We start from the raw sequence: 16,592 nt of genomic DNA on the forward strand, positions 1-16,592 counted from the left end.
AATTCAAGATGGCCATCACGAAAAGTGCTCCCAAAATGGTTGAACAAACTCAATTCTTGATGTTGTGTCTCCAATTAAGAACTTTAAGATTTGAAAAATGCATCAATTTTGACAGTGCTGATTTGAACAAAATTTCAGTAGGCAAAATATATAAAATTGATCTGTCATTGCTTTCTATTAAATACGATTTCATACATTTTTGTAGATGTTTTTCTCTATGTTTGATCATTTATGGAGGATCTGTATTTAACATTTGTTTTTTAAATGAATGGTTACTTGTGCTGTATACATAAAAACAACATGATAGACAAATTGAGAAAAATAAAGCTCATAGTTTTCAATCTTTGTTCACTAAACTCGATCAGGAGTAATATTAACTGAAGGTGAATTGAAACTTGACACTATATTATTATAGGTAATTACAGAACGATATCCAGTTATAACACTGAAGATCCCTGAGGGGACTTTTTGTACATTCCATGGCATCGAGGAAATCAAGATATATCGAGATTATGCTTGATAGCTTTATTGCAAATATTGCAAAAGGAATGGGCTTGAAGAACCTCCACTGCCAAAAAAGTTTTCAAGATCATATGTAGTAGCTAGCAGATTTCTCTGAGTGTATTTGTGTTCTTTTTGATTACCCATCTCCCTTTCAACTTAAGCATTATTGAAGTTTTTTTCATGGAAATCAATGAAAGGTACAGCACTGATATCAGTGATGTGGCTAAGATGCAGAATCTAGTCTATCCATAGAAACATCAGACAACTTCGGCCAGTAACTTATCTGAGCACAAGATGATTTAACAGTTGCTGCTGTAAGAACAAATGGTCCAAAGGACCTTATGTCCCATCTTGATGTTTTTGTCTTGGAGATGTTATCCCATAAATCTGGCTACCAACAATTGTATGGAATAATGAGCTCTCATTACTCTGCAACCTCAGTGTAAGTTTTCCTTTTCCAATAACTTTACTTTAGCAGGTGCTTTTTTTGTCTACCTGTTTATGTACAATGCATACAATAAACTAACAGGAATATTCAAAATGCTCAGCCATAAAGCAGGCAAGCTACGGGTGACCCTTGTCCAGGTCTTTTGTTGTTAATTACAATTTTTCAGTACAGTAATATACAAAACAAAAATAAGATAGAAAACAAATGAAATGAAAAATGAAGAAAACATGACTTCTGTCCTATTGAGGAATTGCCATCTTATTCTTTTCTCCATCTTCTTTGACAGTTAATCCCAGATGTGGAAATCATCGATTCAGACTTCTTTCAACAAAAACTCCATATAGGGTTTCCAATCTTTAAAAAAAAAAGTCCCCATTTTTTTCCCTGACCAAATTGGTAGCTTTGCCATTTAAGTTCATTTTATAATCCATTTTGCATTGGCCAGGTCTGACTTGTACCAACTTACCTCGGGATTTTTATCAGCCTAAACTTGGGGCTACCAGGATGTTCAGGTTCAGTTAAACTTTCAACTAACTTCTGCAGGAAGAAAACAAAATATATTTTCTACTTTGTGCATGCTCCTCCAAGCCGGTGATAATTTCTTATGATAATTTTTTTTCTTGCCAGCTATTCAGGCCTTCAAAACAAGAGACAAAGACAAATCCACTTGTATTTCACAACGATGGAACCAGATGCTGAAGAACAGAGATTATAGTTCCACTATATATAGATTCCATATCCGAGATGCCTTTTGAATATGCTTTCTCCTATTCTTTCACGTAAACTAACAGAATGAAGAGATGTTTCAACTACTTTTAACCCCTTTCTTTCTTTGAAAATGAAACAGATTTGGCTCTGCATCCAATGTAGGGGAGGGGAATCTTCTCAAAAGGCACCCATGAGAATAAGTGGTATAAAGCACACCAAAGGCTAGTAGGAAAGTTCTTTTGTCCCCATCTGCTTACTGATTTGCTGTCATCACAATTAGCTGTACCATTGTTCAGTCACGGTACAGATACCGTTAAGTCATCAAAAGGCACTTGAATCAGGAATAGAGCAACAACAATAGTACTTAAGACTTATATACTGCCCCATAGTGCTTTACAGCACTAAGTAGTTCATAGTCAACATATTGCCCCCAATAATCTGATTCCTCATTTTATCCTCAGGATGGCCGAGTCAATCTTGAGTCAGGAGCCAACTGCTGGCAGTTGGCAGTTAACCTGCAATACTGCATTCTAACCACCCCACCATGGCTCTTACAGCAAAATAGGATACTAGGAGGGAGGGATTCAGGGCTGCCCAATAGATGAAGAGAAACCTGCTAGATAATTGAGGAAAATAATGGCTGCTGCAGCCTCATGAAAGTTTTTAAAGTAATGAGATTATCTTGCTTTCTATGTTGCCCTATTTAGTACTTTCCTTTTTATTCACTTGACTGCAAATTACATGGTGGAAGACCCAATCTGAAAAGGGGCTCTGCTTCTGAAGGACCTGACGTCTTTCCTGAAGTTGCCCTGCCAGATATTTAAAGTTTCACTGGATCGGATAGTTGGCACTGCTGCAGAAGCCATTACTGCCTGCAGCATTACAAAAATAGCCTGCAATGCTTGCAGGTCAATTTGTCACAATTTATAGGGACATAACTACCTAGATCACTAGAGGCTTTAATAAAAAGAAAAAAAAAATGGAGCAATGTTAGAAAGCAAATTGAGTAAGGCTGGCATGTATCATTCCTTTTCAACTCTGCATGGTATGCATGTCCATCTTTCATCTTGTAATTCCCTCAATGCTCTGCCACACATTGGCTGAAATTTGTTACTGCAGTAGTCTCAGCATTAAGGAGGAAGATCTCAGAATAGCATATCCACACTCAACCTTTCCCAGCCATTTCCTTCTGCCCCAAGCTGTCACTTATGCCTGCACACATTGTTGTCAAGGAAACCTGTCCTGGCTTTTTCTCTGCACTCACTTTCCCCTTGGGTTAGTTCTGCCCAGAATAATTGCATTTCATTCTGCATGCAGACTAAAAGATGTGACATGCACTTGTTTTTATTTGGACAGACTACCCAATGCTAGCTGTTGTGTGTACGGAGACTTCATATATAATCATCTGTACATTTATATTTCCCTACATACAACAGATGTGCAGTTCTGGAAATACATAGCCCCAAGTGACTAACGTGGATTGACACTGCGGGTCATCCACATGCTTAGTGTAATTAGGAGTATATGAGATCACAGCTTGCAAACAGTCACCCAGATGCTCCTCAGTTAATGTTTTCCATTTTCTCTCTAAATTTTAATGCCAAGACAAGTGATTCATGCAAATACGCTGATCAAAAATAAAATTACATATTTGCAGCATTTCCTAATGAAAAACTTTTATGATTTAACTAGAATCCAAAAATCATGGCTTGAATGTTTTCACAACTGAGCCATTTTAAGAACTAATTTCCAGCTCTATTTCTTGCAGTGACAAGAGATACAGAGTCTTTGACTTACCACAATTGGAACCAGAATTTTTGTTGTAAGCTATTAAGCAGACATAATTTCATAATTTTTACAGCAATCAAGTGAGTAACATGGTCATTAAGTGAATCCAGCTTCCTAGAAATTGGCAAGATTACAAATTGTGATCATGTGACTGCAGGATACTTCAACCAGTCGTAAATGCAAGCTGGTTTGCCCAATTTGCAATTATTTGATTGTGAGGGGCAGCACAAGTACAAGGAAGAATTTTAAATCACTTTTTCAAAGAACATAACTTTGAACTCTCATTAAATGGGCAGATAAGTATTAACTTATTATAGTTACCAAAATTCAACAACAGATAAAATAAAATAGTTTATTTCAGAATCCTTAGTGCAATCAAAAGTGGTTTTATAAACAGTACTGCAACCTAAAGTAGCCATATTCATAGAAACCTTTTAAATTATAGAAGGCCACCAAGTCCAATAGCCAAAATTGTTCAGTGCTGAAACCTGGTATACTTTTTTCATCAATCAGTTTTAAAACCACAGCCAAAACAATTGGCTATGTGCTGTGGCTGCTGGAATGTGAAGTTTTTTGGATAGCCATTAGAAAGAAAGACACCTATCAGCTGTTTCACTTCTGCTTTTTAGTATTGAGGTGCTGCAGTGTGTCCTGGCCCTTCTGAACAGGGTCTGAACAGTTTCTTTTGTGTGAGATGGGGTGGTTGGGAGGATGTAGTCTATGTGTATAGGTTTGCAGTAGACACAGGTTTCTAATGCTCTGTTGTCTAGTCTCCTTATGTTGACATGGAGGAATGATAGTCTATTGTCTGTTTTCTCTTTGCATGTAAATTTGGTCCCAGGGAATATATTACTGAGTAGGTGGTGTCCCCTCCTTCAATTTGGGAGCGTTTGATTATGATGAAAGGTGCCAATGACGTAGCATGTCCAGAGTTTTGGTTGGATACCACTTTCAACCGGATGCCATTTTCAAGTTTCCCCGCCTTCCCCTTGGGTAATGAATTTGTAGGTTTAAAAGATGCCACAGTACTCTTCTTGCATTGTGTTGTAGGTCTAGGGCAGAGTTGCTGTGAAGCTGCCTCAGAACAATGGTTCTTTTGCCAGTATTTATACAAAAAGTCCATCTTCTCTCTTTTACTTTCTGGTTCAGTCATTCTACAACTACAGGGAACAGGAAAAAATATGCATTTACTCAGCAGCATCCAAAATATTTATTGAAAATAACCAGTAGATAAATAAGCGGTTTGTTTAAGTATTATTGTATTGAGATCAATTTTGAACTTGATTCCAGTTAAAGATAATGCATCACATTGGTGTTTGAATCAATATCCCCCCCCCAAAAAAACCCCCACAAGTCAATCACTAAAGCATGGCAAGGATTACTAGTATTGGTGGTGGGTTCCGATAGGTACGTCCCAGTATGGGTGTACTGGTGCCTGCTGGGAGCAGCAGGCACCATTAACGGAACTGTGCTTTGAAGGGCCTGCCCGCGTTCCTTACCTGCATTTGAGCCAACTGGGTCATTTGCGCATGTGCACCGAGTGTACAGCTTCTGCGCAACACTCCACCGAGCAGCTGCAGCATCACAGGGTTGTGGGTGTGCATGCGTGCGCAGCATGCATGTACATCCGGCCCCATCGCAGTGTACCGGTTGCGATGGGATCCGGAACCATCACTGACTAGTATGTGTGTATATGTATATACACACTGCCCTTGTCCCACAAGGTTGCCACATTTTCCTTTTAGTTGTCCTCTGCAGTAAGATACTTGTTCTCACCAAGTCCTAATTCTGCTTGTCTATGTCAGTAGAAACAATGGCAGAATGCAGCAATGAACTCAAAGATGCTGGTGTTATGTCTGCAGGAGTAGCTGAAACCAAAGGCCATCTGCTTCCTTCACAAGCTAAAGTAAGAATGAGTAAAGTAAAGAGTAAGAATGGGGAATCAGTGACTCTCAAAATGCTGCTGAATTACAAATTCCAGCACAGCAAAATACAATAATGAGAGATGCTGGAAGCTTTAGCTCAACAACTTCCAAAGACTCAGATTCCATCTTTCACAGTCTTGCTGCATAATTTAGTCACCTTTTGTTGTCTGCTAGATTCTTTTTCTTGTCTTCCTAAAGGGCAAATGTAACAGCAGTTTTAACCAAATAGTCTCATAGGAGGCTTTGCTGCATATTCCATCCCAAGCATGATACATGCATAGATTGATGGAAAAAGAAAATTTGTGATGTTACTTGAAGCATAGGGAGTGTGTGCATGTTTAGAAAAGGATTATATTTGCAATGGAAGACCAAAATGAGAAAGACAGAGGCAAGGAAATAGGTAGGCAGAAATGGTTAAAGCTAAGAAAGAACTGACGGAGAATTTGTAAAGCTAAATTCAGCTGATTGGAAAGACTCTTAAGCTTACAAAAATGCAGCAAAATGATGCCACTGTTATATGGCAGTTCTGCAGATTTCAATGGCATGTTTGCAGATTGTCTAGAACTACAACTAGTGCGCTATAGGTAAAGCCAGCAATATAGAAGAAGCACCGCATTAAAGTAAAACGTTTTTAAGCAGAATACCTGAAAGTCAACAAAACTGTATCCTGACAGTATCCCATGCATATTTTAATATCATTGTCTCAAATAGCACAAAAAGGTACTGTATTTTTCGGAGTATAAGACACACCTTTTTCTTTCCAAAAAGAGGCTGAAAATCTGGGTGGGTCTTATACTCCGAATGTAGCATGAGCCACACCTGATGGGAGGAGTGAGAGGTATGGTGGCGGCAATCGATGGCAAAAGTAGGTAGGATGACCTACCACCCGAGCTGCTCCACTGCTCCTGGGCAAAATTTAAAGCCACCGCTGCCTCACTGCTGCCCCAGGAGCCCCGCGCTACCTCGCTACTGCCCGAGGAGTCTCACCTGCTCTGGGGCAAAATTTAAAACCGCTGCCACCACCTTGCTACTGCCCAAGGAGCCTGACCTGCTCCTGGGCAAAATTTAAAGCTGCCACCGCCACCAACCCGCTGCTGCCCAAGGAGTTTGACCTGCTCCCGGGCAAAATCAAAGCCACTGCCCCACCGCTGCCTGGATAAGCTACCTGCCTCACCTGCTTCCTGGCTGACGCCCCAGACAATGCTGCCTGGCGAAGCCTGCCACCTGCTCCTGGGACACCACACAGGTAAGCACTGGTTAGGGTTGGCAAGGGTCTTCAAACGTGGCAGCTGTAAAACTTGTGGACTTTACCGGTAAGTTCCAGAAATCCTGAGATAACATGACTGGAGGAGGAATTCTGTGAGTTGAAGTCCACAGGTCTGAAAGCTGTCAGTACTTTTGTAATGGGTTTGGCTTATTGTTTTAAGGTTTAAGGCTTATTGCCTGTTTGCAGGTTGGGGTTAGGGTTAAGGCTAAGGCATATTATTTAGGGGGCGGGTGTAATGATCTAATGCGTGTATGAATGTAGTTTCAGCTACAGTGCACTGTACTGTTATAAATGACACATTATTGTTCTTTCTTGCAGAAAAATGTCAAAGCCAAAAAGGCAGGCATATACAATCTCTTTCAAGCTGGAAGTCTTGAAATATGCCGAGGAACATGGAAACAGAGCAGCAGAGAAACATTTTGGACCACCTCCAACTGAAAAGATAATGAGAGTAGAAGAAACAGGTGGATAGGCTGTAAAAGATAAAAGCAAGCACAACTTTTGTGGACTTCCTGCAAAGTGGCCACAGTTAGAGGAGGAAACAAGAGACTGGATCACAAGTCATCAGAACAGTGGTTTCGCAGTCACCACAAAAATGGTGATGTATGAAGCCAAATGCATTGCTACACGGAAAGGCATTCAGGATTTTAGTGGAACACCATCGTGGTGCTTCAGATTTATGAGGCGATGTGACCTTGCTATGCGCACCAAAACTAGAATTGCGCAAAGAATGCCAAAAAAGTATGAGGCTAAGATTCTGTCTTTTCACACTTTTGTGATAGATTCCAGAAATAATTTTGAGATTGGCCAGATCGGGAATACGGATGAAGTCCCACTAACTTTTGATGTGCCATCAAACAGGATTGTTGATGTCAAAGGGGCCAAAAGCATAACTGTAAAAACTACAGGACATGAGAAGACACATTACACACTTGTGTTGTCCTGCTGTGCAGATGGCACCAAATTAGCATCAATATTAATATTTAAAAGGAAAACCTTCCCAAAAGAAGTGATTCCAAGAGGTGTTGTTGTGCACATCCATGAAAAAGGATGGATGGATGAGCATGGCATGAAAGTATGGATTGTGGTCCAAGTGTGATCCAAACATCCTGGAGGGCTTCTGAAAAAAACAGCTTTATTAGTGCTTGACCAGTTTAGAGCACATATTACTGACAACACTAAGAAAAGATTCAAAGAAGTGAAGACCAATTTAGCTGTAATTCCTGGGGATCTTACCAGCCAGTTGCAACCTCTTGATGTTTCCATCAACAAGCCATTCGAAGGTTACATGCGAGAAGAGTGGAACAAATGGATGGCTGCTGGTAATCATGCTCTGACACTAATGAGGAGGCCCACTATCACTCAGTTTTGTGAATGGGTGAAAACCTCATGGAACTCAGTGAAGGATGAAACTGTTACATAATCCTTCAAAAAATGTGGCATTAGCAATGCCTTAGATGGAACTGAAGATGATATCATTTATGAAGGTAGCGAAGAAAATGATTGTGAGCAACTGAGCTTCCTAAATTCTGACACCAGTGACGATGACGAGTTTTTGGGGTTTCCAAAAAATTAGAGGAGTGCTTGAACCTTCAAATCTACCCTCTTTTGTTAATGACAGTGATGATAGTTCTTAATACTGCTGTTGGCTTTACAGAATTGTAAAAAGTATACATTGTTGTAAAAAGTATACATTGTTGTAAAAAGTATTCATGGTTGTAAAAATTCTGCTATACTGGCATTTTATTAAATAATATATTACTTCACCATTTGATTCAGAATACTTTTTCCTTGTTTTCCTCCTCTAAAATCTAGATGTGTCTTATACTCCGAAAAATACAGTATATATTTAAAAGATAGAAATGTCAAAAGAATCCATGGTCACCTTAGCTGTACAATGTTCACAAAGAATCATACATGTTTATAACGGTATAAAAGCACAAGCTGTCAATGTAAAAATAATTTCCAAACATGGATATTCTTTGAAAAAAATTACAATGTTATTAATTGCATGCCAAAATATAAATGAAATAAAAACCATAGGAACAAAATAGACATATTTCAGATATATTTTGACTTGAGACAAAGAATAAAGATCATATAAATCAATGAAGTAATGCAAATTTTAAATATGCAACTATCCCCTGCAGATGCTGAATGAGCATTTTCAAAGGAGTATGTTCTAGCTGAAATGCAGAGAAAAATGAATAATCCACTCATGAAACATGACAACTAGAGTTGATATATGCCTTTTCTGACACCACATTCACCAAAGGCAGTGTGAATGGGCAACACAAAGGCAAAATTTTACATCCTGAAATTCTAATTTTTAATCTATTAAAAATTAATCTATTTATTATCTGATAATAAATAAAGCTTCTGTAAGATCCATACCTGCATCCTAAGAATTGTTTTCATTCAAAATGGCAGCTTTTTCTGCTAACATCTGAAAAACACACCAAAAAATTGAATATTTAGGTCATTACTTGTATTGCTGCAAACATTCTATTGTAGTAATAAAACCTCATAGTTACAACCTGAGCTAAAGAGAGAGAAGAGAAAGGAAACTTAGACGTAGTTGCCTCCTTAGCTGTGGAACCCCAAATATTAATATAGAAAACAACTATGGAGTGCTAAGCAAGTAGCTTACTATGAAAGTAATTTCTTCAGGGACACAAATTTGTTTACTATTACAGCTTTCTTCTGTGAACAGGTGTTCTACATGAAGCACTTCCATAATTTTCTCTCAACAACCCTTAGATAAACTACATTAATAAATGGACCACTCCAAAGCTATATAATTAATGTGGAAAATAGGTTCTTGAATCTACGGTTTCAAAATTCTAATCACAAAATTTTTCAGTAAAAGTTGACAATTGCTTTCCCTATCATTTTCTGGCTCCAAAATGAATGTACAGTGATCCAGATTCAAAGTGGGGAAAAGTGATTCAAGCAATGTGAAATGCTGAGGATTGGCTGGGGATCTTTTTCAATCATCTGTCCCTCTCAGTGATCCTAGCATGGAACAGATTATACTTTTATCAACTGCACTAGGAAATGTTTCCAAAAGCATTTTTTTAAAATATACATATAGCATTATTTTTAAAGCAACTTACACAATAGCGCAAAAAGTTATCTTTGGTTTTAGAATAAACAGATTTGTTCCATACGCAGCAAACTCCAAAGGAATAATCCTTAAGTGTTGTAAAGAAAAAGGCTACAATAGGGGAAACTTGCTTTATGCCTTTTCTGACACCACATTCATTAGCAACCAAAATGAATGGGCAACACTAAAGGCAAGAACAGAAATTAACTGCACAAATACATGTGTACTTTACATGCTTGCAAATCATGCAGTAAAGAAAAAAAGCCATTGCTTTGTGCATGGAATTTATCAAGAATGCCATACTCACTGCCAAGAAAATGTGAAGCTGTAGCTTAATGTTTCTCAACTCTCTTAAGACTAAGGGATATTCACTATTCCCAGAATTCCTCAACCGGCATTCTGACTGTGGAATCTGGGAGTTGGAGTCCAACTATCTTAAACACTTGTTAGGGTTGAGAATTATTGCTGAGGCTAAACTCATCAGAAAGGCATCAATTTAGGTAAAAGGCACTTGGAATAATGTCTGCCCAAGCCAAAAAATAAAAATAAAAAAATCACATACATGCATTATACATGCAGAGCCAAGGGTCTAAAACAGAGGTCCCCAAACTTGGCAACTTTTTAAGGCTTGTGGACTTCAACTCCCAGAATTCTCCAGCCAGCATTCTGGGAGTTGAAGTCCACGAGTCTTAAAAGTTGCCATGTTTGAGAATCCCTTGGTCTAAAACCAGGCGGACGCAGGGTCTTCCCGTTGAGTTCAGACTCACCACGTGCTTCTACGGGTCTCGCGCTTCACAATCGGCGGCCACGCACGCGCCTTTCCAGCACAGCGTCACGAGGGGCGCCGGAAGTTGTCCTCGCGCTCCCACTTCTGTCCAGGGAGCCGCCAAGGCTTTCGCGCGCTTCTAGCCCGGGGCGTTTCGTTGCTTTAGAGCAGGGTGGTCTCCAATCTTGGCCACTTTAACTCTGGAAGTTGAAGTCCACAAGTGTTAAAATAACCATGGTTTGACACCTCTGCCTTGGAGAAACGGAAGCAGGTTTTTTTCTCTACATCAGGATCTGCCCGCCCGAATTTTTTTCCTTCTCATTTTGCGCCGATTTAAGATTTAATGGCACGCTGCATCGAGCGGTTCAAGCGGCAGCGGGGGGGGGGGCGATGTGTGCAAGCCGCCTTTCCCCGATCCCGAGGCGCCAGAAGTTGCAGTGCAAGGTTACCAGAGAGGTTTCTTAGCTTTCCTCGGCCCTAAAGACAGTCTTGCTCTACGCGCTCTCCTCTCCATCTTCTCTCAGGCTCCACCAGTTGGGTGGCCAATGCAGGTTGCCCGCCTCATCTCTGCTTGCATATCTTTCCTCGCCCGCTTTGCTTACCTCCATAACCGCCGAGACAACCCCGCTGCCCTCCCGCGCGCCAGAAAGAGAAGGACAGCCTCCTCTGCCTTCGGTTTCCTTTATGCTTTGCTCCAGGCCGTACCATTGCCAGGGCGGCGGGGGTGCAAAGGCGAGAAGTTAAAGGGGAAGAAGACCCTTGGCCCTTTCCTCTAAACTTGCACGTGGAGAGTTGTGCGACTCCTCCTTCCCTTTCCTCTGCAATAAGCGAAAGAAGACTAAGGACTGTACCAGCTACGGATGGCGCTCTCTCCGCCCCCTATTAACGGTCGACGAACCACAGAACAGAACAGAGAAATGCATATAAATTTTTTGTAATAGCTGTAGTTCTTGCATAGATTTTTTCCCCCGTTTGTTTAATAATTGGAGTCCAAAGGAATTCTGGGAGTTGAAATCCACACATCTTAAAAGTTTTGACGTTTGAACAATGCTGATTTAAGCCATGTATGTTTTCAAAGTAATATAACGAGCGCAAAATCCGGTTTCCAGCCTTTTTTGTGATCATTTCTCCTTTGATTGCATGTTAAAAACAACATTAAAGGCTTTCGGGGATAAAACAGAACAGCTCTAAGAGCATAAAGGATCATAAAAATTTGAATTGGAGCCTATACTCCTTTTAACATCGTGTAAATTTTTTGGTTAAAATAAGTCCCCTGTTTAATGGAACCTGCTTACTTTCTTTCCAAGGTTGAAAAATTACCATGGCAAAACTGACTATATTTGTGGGGACTTCATCACTTGAGACTTTCAAAAAGAGATTGGACTGCCATTTGTCAGGAATGGTGTAGGGTCTCCTGCTTGAGGGGGTGAGTGGGTGGGGAGTAGGTTGCACTAGATGATCTACAAGGTCCTTTCCAGCTCTGTTAATCTGTTAAATCTCTTTTTTAAATGGAAAATCTATGAGGATCTTGAAGAACCCAAAAAGAAAACTACTTCTGGAAAACTAGCAAAAGATGTCCTAATTCCTGGCTTTAAATGTGACTTGCAGTCATGCCAATTAACTTATGTTGCACAAAAGAATGGTTTTGATTAAAGAGAACCTCAGATGTATGTTTTGAAAGGAACAGTCTCCTTTCAATGGAAATTTATGATCTGGGGAAACAACAAAGTGTTTTGTGACTCTTTGATGATTAACATGCATTATGGAACAAGCATAATCTTACTTTAATTTGGCAAATGAATATAAGACAGAAGAAGAAGGAGTACATGCCAAGCAAAATACATGTTTTGCTGAAACAGTTCTAAACGTTTGTACATGATAATGCAAATCTTGCTTTAGGAGTAGAAATGCATATGGGTTTCAGATCCTTATTTAAATTGTTCCTAGTGCTTCAAGTAAGAAATACCCCTCAACAAAATCATTTCTTGGCTATGAAACATTTTATTTTTTTTCCAAATATGTTCAACAAACCAGTAAATTGATTGTAAAACTGGCAAAACTGTGGTGGATATATGCAGGAATTATTACTAAAGCAAAAGGAGTTGAAGGCTTTTTAAAGACTGGAACTTGAAAATGTTATCAGATGCCTTCCTTATTCACCAAATTATTAGAAGAATAAGGGACAGCACAAGAAGGTACAACACAATCAGACTCACAAGTTCTGTTATAGTCTGTCTTAATAAAAGTAGTGTTGGGAGCAGTGATGGGTTACGATCGGTCCGCCACGCTACAGGCGTACCGGTGCCTGCCGGGAACACCAGGTACTGTACCGGTACGCTGCTTCGGAGGGCTCACCCACCCACCCGTGCTCCTTACTGGTATCAGACGTTTTTGGGGCTTCCACGCACGCACACACAGCGTACAGTGCCTGCGCAATGCTCCGTCAAGCAGCTGGAGCATCACGGGGCGGTAAGTATGCATGTTTGTGCTGTGCATGTGTGCTGTGCGCATTCATGTGGTGGACGCCCGGCCCCGTTGCACTGTACCAATTGCAACAGGATCCGGAACCCACCAATATCCATCTGGGTTCAGTTCCAAGTGGGGAGAAAGACACTGGAAACATGGAGGCTGATTAGAACGATGGTTTATTGATGAACAGGACCACATGGGCTTGAAGTCCTGGTGCATCGGAACACATGGAGTAGAGCAGGGGTGCCAAACTTAAGACCTGGGGGCCGGATCCGGCATGCAGGGTTGTTAGATCTAGCCCGCAGGGCCGCCCTGGAAACAGGCAAGGACTAGACCGCGGTGCCTCTGCCAGAGAAAACAGAGCTCCGGAGGGCTGTGGATGCCCCTCCCAGGCTCTGCTTTCTGCCACGACGGTCTCCGAGGAGACCGAGGTGGCGCAGTGGTTAAATGCAGCACTGCAGGCTACTGCTAGATCAGCAGTTCAGCGGTTCAAATCTCACCGGCTCAGGGTTTACTCAGCCTTCCATCCTTCCGAGGTGGGTAAAATGAGGACCCAGATTGTTGGGGGCAATATGCTGACTCTCTGTAAACCGCTTAGAGAGGGCTGAAAGCCCTATGAAGCGGTATATAAGTTTACTGCTATTGCTATTGCTATTGCTCCAGCCCAACGGAGCTCCATTTTCGCTGACAGACGGCTGCAGGAGGTTGTTGCGGCCAAAAATTGGGCCTGGGGGTGGTACGTGTGGCCCACCCAAGCTACGTTTGTGCTGGTAGATGGTCGTAGGAGGGCATCACACCCCAAAACGGAGCTCTGGAGCAACCCTCAAACACAATCCTGATGCGGCCCTCATTGAAATTGAGTTTGACACCCCTGGAGTAGAGAGAAAGGGTATTTACACCCGCTCTTGGGCCTTGCCCTTGAGCGTCCTGCTCCTGTTCAAGAAATGTATTTTATTGGCTGCTGTCAGACTCCCATGCAGGGGTCATAGGTTGTCTGAGCTCCCAGGTTTGTTTGAAACTTGGAGGGTGATGTAATGTTCCCAGTGGTGAGCTCTGCTGATAGATAATCCTATTATGTCCTGGTGGGTCATGTCTTAATCCATCACCCTGGAGCTGAAGATCTAATTGTCTTGTAGATAGGCTGGCCCAATCTATCTGGGGGGAAGGAAGCTGCAGGGAGCTGCTCTTTGTCTTTAAAAATGTGTTTCTCCCTTTTTCATCTAGGGAAATATAATATTCTGCCTTTTTAATATTTCCTAGAACATTTCATTCTTCTAGGAAACGGGTGGGTGCTAACTTTCTACAGTAGCTTTAGCTTTCCTATGATTTCCTGACCTGGTCTTAGTGGGGCTGACAGCTAGAATTGGCATTGGCCCCTACTAGTGTTCTAAGTAAATTCTGGCAATTTAAAGTACTGTTGTTGTGTTTCAGTTGCAGCACCCACTTCCCTGATTGAAATTACTTTGATTTTGTTTAATAAAATGTTAAAATCAAAGTCTTCCAAAGACTAAGGAACATCTGTGTTGAATGTGTTCTGTTTTTAAAGGGGATTGATTAAAGCTTTGTGCCATAAATTGGATTATTAGTATTTACATCCATGGTAAATATAGTAAACTACGTATACACATACAGATGTTTTACCACACCTATATTAATTTCAAGAGTCAGGACTGAAATGTTGATGTATGAAATACATACAGTATAGTCTCAACCTGAATACAAAGCAAATTTAAACTTGATGGTGGAAAAAACAAAGATAATAGTTTTATTTCCTTCCACTCATTAATAAAGATGGTTAGGGAAGAAGAAGATAGGTGGGTGTGAGTCTCTTTTTGTGAAATGGGGCCTTGGAGTTCAGGTGGGCCTTTTTGTTACGTACCTGTCTCCCTGCTACGTTTCATCAGCCCTGCCAGAGCTGCTAAATGTGTTAGCTGGTTTGGCGGTTGATTTCCCCAGGCTTATGATCCTGGGGGATTTCAAACTGCCTTCCATTGGCGAGACATCCGAGTCAGCTCTGGAGTTCATGGCTTCCATGACGGCTATGGACCTAACTCAGTTAATTCAAGACCCCACCCATAATGGGGGACACACGCTCGACCTGGTTTTTGTCTCTGGGCAGTGGATGAATGATCTAGATTTAGGGGATATTTCTAGCCAACCCTTGTTATGATCGGATCATTTCCTCATCAGGCTTGACTTCCATACTGCTGCCTCTCACAGCAGGGAGGCGGAACCCACTAGATACTGATGATACCCAACTTTTCATCTCTACCCCAAACCACGCAAATGATGCCCTCGATGTGATGTCCCGATGCCTGGAGGTTGTGCAGATCTGGATGCGGAGGAACAGGCTTAAGCTCAATCCTTCCAAGACTGAGTGGCTGTGGCTTTCATCATCCCGAATTTGTGCATCTTGTTCCATCTTTGATGACAGGGAGAGAAATTTTAGCCCCCTCAGAGAGGGCCCACAATCTGGGAGTCCTCCTGGATACGCGACTTAGTTTAGAAGGACATCTGATGGCCGTGACCAAGGGGGCCTTTTACCAGGTTTGCCTGGTATGTCAATTGCACCCCTTCCTGGATCAGGATGCTCTGTGCACAGTCACTCATGCCCTCGTCCTTTCTCGCCTGGACTACTGTAATGCTCTCTACATGGGGCTGCCCTTGAAGAGCACCCAGAGGCTTCAACTGGTCCAGAATGTGGCTGTGTGGGTTATCATGGGGGCACCTAGGTGCTCCCATGTTGCGCCCCTTTTAGGCGGCCTGCACTGGTTGCCGGTTGTCTTCCGGGTGTGATTCAAGGTACTAATTATGACCTTTAAAGCACTCCATGTCTTAGGCCCAGGATACCTGCGAGACCACCTACTGCCACCGATAGCCTCCCACCATCCAGTGTGATCCCACAGAGTTGGCCTCCTCAGGGTGCCGTCAGTGTTGGCTAGCGACCACCAGGGGGAGAGCCTTCTCTGTGGGAGCGCCTTCCCTCTGAAATGAGCTGCCCCCGGAGCTTCGTATAATCCCCAACCTCCGGTCCTTCCGACGCGCCCTAAAACGTTGGCTTTTTCTGCAAGCCGGCCTGGCCTGAATAAAATAAAATAAATGATTGATTATTGTTAATTTTAGTCGAATTTTTTAAAATGTTATTTTTAATCTTAATTGGGTTTGTTTTTTGGATACTCTATCTAATTTTTTAGAAAACTTTTGTAATATGTGTTTTTTTAATGTTGTACGCCGCCCTGAGTCCTTGGGAGAAGGATGGCATATAAATCCAATAAACCTAACCTAACCTAGATGAACAAAAAATCCAAATGAAGAATGTCAGTTATACAAGATTTTAAAGGATAAGGACATACCAGGGAAACTAAGTTTAGAACAATTACAGCAATTATTTCTACCAGAGGAACTAATCAATCCATACTGGACCGAATAAAGCTGATTTCTCCTTCCCCCCTTATTTATCCGAAAACGAAATCTAACCTATGTTCAATATTTGATGGGGCAGACTACAGGCTACATCATTGGCAAAGCAGGAAGAAAGAGGAAGACAAATAATTGGATGAATGAAATGAAAAAGATTTAAATTGTTTCAGGCACAGGTGAAGATGATTACC

The 16,592-nt window shown here is 41.4% G+C and overlaps 1 long non-coding RNA gene and 2 other non-coding genes across 6 annotated transcripts; all 3 read right to left on the reverse strand.

Moving 5' to 3' along the window:
- Window positions 1–3,786: 3,786 nt before the first annotated feature.
- Window positions 3,787–11,602, reverse strand: LOC116505999. Of its 4 annotated transcripts, none has more exons than XR_004254999.1 (4): window positions 11,115–11,589; window positions 10,514–10,712; window positions 9,035–9,086; window positions 3,787–7,760 (listed from the first exon to the last, which is right to left on the reverse strand). It is a non-coding gene; the product is annotated as an uncharacterized LOC116505999 (long non-coding RNA). The 4 variants fall into 4 exon arrangements; XR_004254997.1 differs by having other exon boundaries at window positions 3,787–4,608; window positions 4,948–7,760; window positions 10,514–11,588; XR_004254996.1 differs by having other exon boundaries at window positions 10,514–11,602.
- Window positions 8,816–8,942, reverse strand: LOC116506897. The gene has a single exon (XR_004255105.1). It is a non-coding gene; the product is annotated as a small nucleolar RNA SNORA13 (small nucleolar RNA).
- On the reverse strand, window positions 9,798–9,939 carry LOC116506896. Its single transcript, XR_004255104.1, has one exon. It is a non-coding gene; the product is annotated as a small nucleolar RNA SNORA13 (small nucleolar RNA).
- Window positions 11,603–16,592: the final 4,990 nt, after the last annotated feature.

Source organism: Thamnophis elegans, chromosome 3 (genome assembly GCF_009769535.1).
Source record: "Thamnophis elegans isolate rThaEle1 chromosome 3, rThaEle1.pri, whole genome shotgun sequence".
NCBI lineage: Eukaryota > Metazoa > Chordata > Lepidosauria > Squamata > Colubridae > Thamnophis > Thamnophis elegans.